Below are 9,126 nucleotides of genomic sequence, written 5' to 3' on the forward strand. Positions count from 1 at the left end.
ATTTCCTCCTCACTTTTGGAGGATGAAAAGTCTAGACTTATGACCGTCCTGAAGGCCCATAAAAAGGCTTTGCATGGAAAATTTCCGATATCCGGGTATAAGTCCAGAATTTTGTAAGCACACCATAAATTTTATTGATGATTTTAAACCGGTTGTGCAAAGGCAACGTAGATTGAACCCGAACATGAAAGATGTGGTAAAAAAGAGATAATTAAATACTTGATGCGGGAATCATATTCCCCATTTCGGATAGTTCATGGGTAAGTCCGGTGCATTGTGTGCCGAAAAAGGGTGGGATGACCGTAGTTTTGAATGAAAAGAACGAATTGATTCCTACTAGAACTGTCACGGGGTGGAGGGTATGCATTGATTATCGGAAATTGAATGATGACCCGCAAAGATCACTTTCCTTTACCCTTTATTGATCAAATGCTCGAACGGTTAGCCGGAAACGAGTATTTTTGCTTTTTGGATGGGTTCTCGGGTACTTCCAAATACCCATTGACCCCAAGGACCAAGAAAAGACTACCTTTACTTGTCCCTATGGCACTTATGCTTATAGGAGAATGCCATTTGGTCTTTGCAATGCTCCCGGAACTTTTCAAAGATGTATGATTGCCATTTTTCAAGACATGATCGAAACCTCCATGGAAGTTTTCATGGATGATTTTCTGTTTTTGGTAGTTCGTTTGAGAGTTGTCTAGAAGTCTTGACAAAATGCTTGAAAGATGTGAAAAGGCACATTTGGTACTAAATTGGGAGAAATGCCATTTTATGGTAAAGGAAGGGATTGTGTTGGGACACAAAGTTTCTAAAGCAGGTCTAGAGGTTGATAAAGCAAAAATTGATGTTATCGCTAAGTTACCTCCACCTACTAATGTCAAGTCAATTAGAAGCTTTTGGGTCATGCCGGATTTATCGTAGGTTCATAAAAGATTTCTCAAAAATCACCCGGCCAATGACCAAGTTGTTGGAAAAGATGTCCCTTTTGTGTTTGATGATGATTGTCTTAACGCATTTAACTTGTTAAAGAAAGAGTTGATTAATGCACAATTATGATTTCACCCGATTGGTCATTACCTTTTGAGTTAATGTGTGATGCTAGTGATTTTGCCTTAGGGCCGTTTTAGGCCAAAGGGAGGATAAACATTTCGTCCCATTTCTTATGCTAGCAAGACTTTGAATCCGGCCCAACAAATTACACCGTGACCGAGAAAGAATTGTTGGCGTTGTGTATGCTTTTGACAAATTTCGTCCCTACTTGGTTTGAATAAGACCATTGTTTACACTGACCATTCCGCATTGAGGTACTTGTTTTCCAAACAAGATGCCAAACCCCGTCTCATTCGTTGGGTTTTGCTTTTGCAAGAATTCGACATTGAGATCAAGGATAAAAAGGGGGCGGAAAATGTGGCGGCTGACCATTTGAGTAGGCTCGAAAACCCTCGCCTTGAGGAGTTGCAAGAGCATGAGATTAATGATTATTTTCCTGATGAGGATTTGATGCAGGTGCAAGGAGAAGAAGAACCATGGTTTGCAGACATTGCTAATTATCTTTGTGCTAACATTCTTCCCGAAGAAATGACATCTCAACAAAAGAAGAAATTCTTTTCTGAGATTAAGCATTATTTTTGGGAGGAACCGTATTTGTTTAGAATGTGTGCAGATGGGATGATCAGGAGATGTGTTGCCGGTGCTGAAACCCGTGTGATTTTGGATGCATGCCACCATGGTCCTACCGGTGGTCATTACGGGCCATCTGTGACGGGTAAGAAGGTATATGATGCAGGGTTCTATTGGCCCACCATTTTCAGGGAAGCAAAAACGCTGGTGGAAGTTTGCGATACATGTCAACGTCAAGGTAATATCACTAAGAAAGACGAAATGCCTCAACAAATGATACAGGTATGTGAGGTTTTTGATGTATGGGGGATTGACTTTATGGGTCCTTTTCCTCCGTCACATAAGTTTCTTTATATTTGGTAGCCGTTGATTATGTGTCCAAGTGGGCCGAAGCTAAAGCCCTACCGACTAATGATGCTAAAGTTGTAATTGAATTCTTGAAAAAGTTGTTTAGCCGTTTTGGTGTACCAAAGGCCTTAATTAGTGATCGCGGGTCCCATTTCGCGAATCACCAGCTTGCTAAGGTTTAAAGAGGTATGGGGTCACCCATAGGTTCTCCACCTCTTATCACCCTCAAACAAGCGGCCAAGTGGAAAACACGAATAGGGCTTTGAAAAGGATCCTTGAAAAGACCGTGCAAGATAACCCAAAAATTTGGGCCAAGAGGCTTGATGATGCCTTGTGGGCGTTTCGAACCGCCTACAAGACTCCAATTGGTACTACCCTTATAAGCTTCTTTATGAAAAAACTTGTCATCTCCCAATGAGATTGAATACAAAGCCTATTGGGCTTTGCAAAATTGTAATATGGATCTAATCTTGGCTGGTGAGAAAAGGTTTTTGCAGTTGCACGAGTTGGATGAAATGAGGTTGCAAGCTTATGACAACTCCATGTTATACAAGGAGCGTACAAAAGCTTGGCATGATAAGAAGATCAGGAGGAAGGAATTTAAAGCCGGTGACAAGGTACTTTTGTTTCAATCAAAGTACAAAATCAAAGCACCGAAGCTCAGGTCGAGATGGATTGGACCGTATGTGGTGAAAAGAAGTTATTCGTCTGGATATGTGGAGTTGTATGGCAATGATGAGAGCTTCATTGTAAATGGACAACGCTTGAAGCATTATCATGAAGAAGATGAAGAAAATGCGGAGGTGTTCGAAATTGGCTTTTATGCCATCAACAAGTGAAAGTAAAAGGTGATCGAGTCAAGCTAAGGACTCGTTAATAAATTAAGCGCTTCTCGGGAGGCAACCCGAGTTTGTTTCATTTTATGTTTCATTTTATCTTGTCATTTTCTTTTCCTAAAATCAAAAAATCCATAAAAATGTAAAAGTTTTAAAAAAGCCAAAAAGATTTGTTTATTCCTTAGTTTAAATCATTTTCAGTTTTTATGTTTCTGTATCAAGAATTGCAGGTCCGTAGTCATCGTAGGCGTCGAGGTAAGTCAGGTGCAAAAGGTAAGTAGAAGTGCCGTTAGTAAGCTGTCACTTCAAGTCCTGTCGTCCATCAAGTGTCACAAGTTCGTTAGATTTGACTTGCTGGACGCGTGTAACGCCGTTACCCTCTAACGGCCGTTAGAGGGGGATTTTGTTTTCCTGCTGTAACGGCCAGTTAGGCCCTAACGCCCGTTAGCCTTCTTTTGTTTTGTAACGCCGTTACTCCTATAACGGCCGTAGTCTTTACGTTGTTTTGTAACGCCCGTTAGGCCAGTAACGGCCGTTACACGCGAAAAGTCTGGATAGATAGGTCGATTATTGTCAGGAAAATCTCAAAAATCCAATCTCAAAACATCCACACACACGACAGCTGAAAAAAAAAGGGGGAGGGTGTTTATCATTGCTTCTCTTTTGTTCTTCTTTTTCTCACATTAATCTCCAAATTCCTTGTTCAATCATTCTTCAGGTATAACTCTTCAATCTTTCTTTTAATTTTCGTTTTTTTTTTATACTCTTGAAGATACTCATTGTTCTTGGAGATATTGTGTATGTGGAGTTAAAGTTTAGTGGGTATGGTTATTTTATCAAAGATATATCTAGTAGCCATAGTCACTGATTTGGTGATTTAGATTATTGTTGAGGTTATTGTTTATCTTCCCCATTATTTAGTTTAAGTGTGGGGGGAAGATTAAAGTTTGTGTAACTAAGAATCATAGATAATGTTTGTTACTAGTCGCTTAAATTGATCTTGTCGTAATTAGAGTTAAATTTTTCTTAATTAGGAGATGAATTCTAATGTGATAATTTCTGTGATTATTTAACAAATATGAGTTTGAGAATTGGAATGGATAATGATGGTGGAATTATTTGTATGAAAAATCACTTGAATTGATTTTGTCTGAATTAAGGTTTTGTTCTAATTTAGAGAAAAATTTAATTAGATGATTTCTGTGATTAATTCTTTGGTTTAAGTTTTTTTTGTAGACTTGGAGTCATTACATTGTTTTGTAGCCTTATATATGTGTATGCTTGATTTTGTAGATGGCTACCAAGAGACAGCGTGACATGCAAAGGGCTGCCGCTTCAGCTGAAGCTTCCGCCTCAAGAGCTAGACAACCTGTAGCTCGAGCACCCGTCATCCGTACTCCCGAGGAGGTACCCGCAAAGTACCAACCTAAGATAACTCTAGATGCTGTGAGGCGTAAGCCTATTATTGCTAATCGCAGGTTAGATTTCGATAACCTGGGGGAGTTAGGGGTAAAGTTGAGGAGTTGAAGGATTGTTGACACCCCCTGGAGGGCCTTGTTCTCCATTAACACCAAATCTGGAGACACTTGTGCAATGAATTCTTTAGTTCGTTTAGGTTGAATACGGACGAGGGAAGTTGTAAGAAACAGTTATGACATTCCACCTAGGAGGTCAAATTCATTGTATGTCCTACCAAGAGTTCGGGGTCCATTTAGGGTTTTATAGTGAGGATGATGTTCAGAGGGTGTCTTTTACAAGGGGATTGTTCAATGGCCCGCATCCATGACTGCAGCTAGGTTTTGGGAGGAGGAGAATTTGAGTGACCAAGAATTCCACTATAATGTCAAACAATCTGCTGTTCGAAACCCGGTTACAAGCTACTTTTAAGAATGATAGCCGAGCCATCTCCAATAGGCATAGTAGTTCAAATAATGCTACTAGCACTGATTATTTTTCTTGTATTGCATGGTTCGGAAGGTCTCTTGCAATCTAGCTAGGGCTGTGGCTATATTTGTATGAAAAGGGCATGGTAAAGCCAAGGGTCATGTAGCCGGTGGTTTTTTGTTTGTCATTTGGCAAGGAGGATGGGTTGGTCCAAACGGATCAATTTGGTCTTTTACGGGTTTTCAAGCTTATTGTCGCAGTGGGGTACTTGATAGGGCGACAATGATTAGAATGGGTATGGTTAGCCAGAATGAGGACTCGGAGGATGGGAGGAGAATATGGACGCTGAGGATGATGAGGATGAGGATGGATGAGGAGCCGGATGCTGGTGTTGGTGCTTCTGCACCAACTAGAGGTGCCACCTCTAGCTCACATTCTTTTGATTTTTCAGGTTTAGGGCAGCGTGTGGACGAGATCTTTATGGGTCATGGGATTCACGAGCGATTGGACCGCCAGGATGATTGGTCGCGTTTGTTGGTAGTCAGGTAACCGAATGGGTATCAGCAGGAGTACTTCCAACCTTACATGCAGAGTTGGATTGCTTCAGGGTCTCCCCCACAGGTCCTCTGTACCATCACAGGTACCTCCCCAGCAGTTCCCTCCTCAGCAGCCGTTTATGCCACCGTCGATTTATCCCATCAGCCAGAACGCTTTTGATCACTACTATCCCCAGTACGGTCAAGCAGCCCCATCGGATGCCGGTACCAGTAGTTCTCAACCGCCTCCCTACAGTGGTGATAGGTACTCTGGTAATGCCTTTGATTTCTATGGTATATTTGGTGGGCGACGTGATGGTGACGGCGATGGCGCTCCTTCAGCCCTTCCCCGCCTGAGCTTTGAGCATGGATGGTTTTGTATTATCATTGATACATTTTACATTTTCAGTTTCTCTTAGATGTGTATTTAATTGTGTATATCCACCTTCCAGAGGTGATGAGCATATTTTCTTTCTCTTGCATTTTGGTTTGATTGCATAAAATTTTACATTGCAGGTGTTTCTCTTTACAGATACATTAACGTTTTATTGTGTGTTCGTGGTGATAGCACGTTGATTATCATATGCATATGCTGGCAGTAAGTTCAGCGCTCATGTTTCTTGTTGGCATCATTCACGCATGGAACACCTTTATACCCGGCAAGTTTTTCTTATCCTTATTTTTGCTTTTAGTTTACCTTCCTATTTCCTTAGATTGGCTTAGTTATTGGACATTGAGGACAGTGTCCAACTTAAGTGTGGGGGATGGTAAATAGAAAAGTGGGGTTTTAGAGGAATTGTGAAACTTTTGCTTGCTTGTCCTTGTAGTTAATTGCTTTTGTCACCTAATATACATATAATTGAGCAATGTAACACACCTTGGCAAAAATTTTAATGTGTGGAATGTATTTTGACTGATTAACGTGGCACTCCTTCTGGTAATAACATTACTAGCATGCTTATAGCACCAAAACACCAAAATTGTGAGATATTATTGATTCATTGCTAGATATGATAGGTGTACGGTTTTGGAACCTTTAACCTTGTAAATTGTCCCTCTCTTAGGCTTTTGGATTTATCCGGAAGTAAGGGTCTCTTTTAGAGCTCTGAACTATGATGTGCAAGTTTGAGGTTGATTTTCCATTTCCGAGTTATTTCATTGTGCTATGAGTGTGCGGTGATTGCGTTGATTCTAGAACTTGTCCTTGTTGATCGTTCCGTTATCTTGCTAGATGAAAAAGAGGCAAATTTAGGATAAAACCTTGTTCTTTGTTCATTCACCTTTTGTTTCGTAAAAATTGTTATGTGCATGTTTTGTAATGTGCTTAGTAGCTAACTACTCTGGTTAGTGAACCACCGTTAAAACCCGTATGTTGCACTCACTTTTAGTGCAAGAAACAATAGAAAACTTGTTGTCACTAGCCTGTTCTTGTTATTAAATCTACCTAAAATAAACCTTCCTCGCCATACCGATAGTCAAAGTCCTGGTGGGTCATTGGTTGCCTTTGCTAGATTGGATGGATGGTTGGGTTTGCCTTATTATGTCGGTCGAGATATTCTCATCTTATGGGGATAGTTTGATTTCGTCATGGTTTTGGAAAAGTCTAGATGTTAATCTTGGCATCTTTTGTAATGATTTGTCACTGTTTCTTAAATTTTGTAAGAGAATACCAATTAGTCAGAGAAAGTAGCTCACGAAAAAAAAGAAAAATAGATATATATATATAAAACGAAAGAAGAAGCTTGGGCTGTCAGTTGGTATTTCTCCTTTTGTCAAATCATTTTATGTAAGTTGGTACGTCGTTAAAAAAACAATGAAGTGTTTTTAAATTGATATATTTGATTAGAGTGTTTGAGGTTGGCAAGTTTGTTGAAGTCAACACGGTTAGATTTGGTTGATAGGTTGTTTGATTGTCTTACACCACAATGGTGTCGTTTTTGGATCATTCTATTGGGTGTAGGTCAGGAAACTTCTTGGATGTGGACCGTTGGCAACTAATGACATGGGTTTGTTTGGACTAGACTATATGTGAAAATTTGTTAAATGTTGTGTTAGTTCTTGTTTAACACTACTTTCCAAAATTTCCATACCTTGTTCAAATACGTGTTTAGCCTTAAAATGTTACAACCCTTAAAGTCCTATTTGATAGACGTATAGGGCGCATGCGCCTTGGCGACTTAGGAACGATCCTGTACAAGCCTATGGTAAAAGAATATGCATCACGACTTGGCATTGAGTGATTATTCAAATATTCAGCCCCAAATGAATGTTAGTTGGAGTAGATAGGCGAGATATCACTTGTTCGTTACATTTGTGCCTAGTCGTGTTATTGAGGCTTGTATATCAGTCAAATATTGTCAAACGTTCCGGTTTTTTATTAAGATTAAAACTGCTAACCATTTATTCACATTCTTGATGTGGTGAGCTTCTTTTTGATTACTGAAATGTGGTTCCATGTATGCCAAGGAATTTTATGATTTTCAGTTTGGATTTGCTTGAGGACAAGCAAAGCTTAAGTGTGGGGGGATTTGATGTGTCATATTTTATACCATTTCCCACGTGACTTAGAACCAATTATTCGTCATTTTGATAGTTTTATATCCAACTTTCGATGCTTTGAAGGTGTGTTGAGTGTTTTCAGGTTGGAAATTGATTAGACGAATGAATTGGTCGATTTTGATGAGTTAAGGAAGAAACGGAGAAAATTCGGGTGAAATCACGCGAAAGACGAAGAAAACGAAATCTGGAAGTTGTAACTGCCGTTAGCCCAGTAACGGCCGTTACATGGTGGTTTGTGGTTCTCCTGTAACTGGCAGTTAGAGAACTAACGGCGTTGAAATATCAACTGAAGAGTAACGGCCGTACCCCAGAACCCCGTTAGACTCAAGTATAATATAACGGCCGTTAGCCCACTAACGGCCGTTACACGCGTGTTTGTACACAAGGATTAGTTAGGGTTCTGCACTTTGGACGAATTGATAACACAATTTTGATAGTTTTTCTCATACTTAGGAATACTTTGGAGCAACCAAGTGATTAGGGGTTCGATTATTTTAGCTTTTGATTGTAATCATCATTGCTACCGGATTATCATCATTCATTTGTATAATATGATTTCCTCTCTATTGTTTTGTTCTGCATTTCTAATATGAATAGCTAAATCTTTAGCACCCACTTGGGTAGTAAGCATGTCATAGGGTCGAATTGATGTTGCTTGCAATGTTGAACAAGGTTTATATGTTTAATCGAAGATCCACAATATTTGGATTTAAATATTGTTTTCAACTTTTATATAATTGATTGATAATTGTAATTAGAAGTTCGGGAGAAATCTATGTCATTGCCAATTGATTTATGAAATGGTAATCGGTCTGTAATTAACCTGAAATCGTTGGAGTTCGGGAGAAATCAACGATGAAGATTAAAAACAATTAAATTCATTTCGAATGTGTAAACGTCTATGATAGAGGGATCTGATTAGGCGAATAAGCAGTTCGGGGGAAAGCTTTCAAAAGATTAAATCATAAAATCAACTCAGGAATTAATGCTTAACTGTTAGAGGAGAATTAAGTGCGGGAGCAATAATATATCTATTTAGCAGTTAAAGTTTCAAGTATAACGGGAGTTCATCTTGTCTACTTTTGAGTCGTTCAACAAATGCAAGTAGTATTAGACCCGATGATTGGCATGTGAGCTGATCCAGTAGGTGTTCATTTTTTAGTCTGTGTAAGATTCAACGATCAAATACTCTTTGCGATTAATCTACGGGATTATGACTTCTTCACTAACTTTGCAACGTGACAATTCGGTCACAAAACCCCCTTTTAATCTGAATCACTTTACTGTGACAATTGCTTATTGAGTCTTGTGTTCGACCTCGGTTTACCAAGTCAACTATA

General features: G+C 39.4%; 1 pseudogene; it reads left to right on the top strand.

Moving 5' to 3' along the window:
- Positions 1–717: 717 nt before the first annotated feature.
- The window catches only part of LOC122604228, an 81,595-nt pseudogene continuing 73,186 nt past the window's right edge, over positions 718–9,126 (top strand).

This window comes from Erigeron canadensis, chromosome 6 (assembly GCF_010389155.1).
Source record: "Erigeron canadensis isolate Cc75 chromosome 6, C_canadensis_v1, whole genome shotgun sequence".
NCBI lineage: Eukaryota > Viridiplantae > Streptophyta > Magnoliopsida > Asterales > Asteraceae > Erigeron > Erigeron canadensis.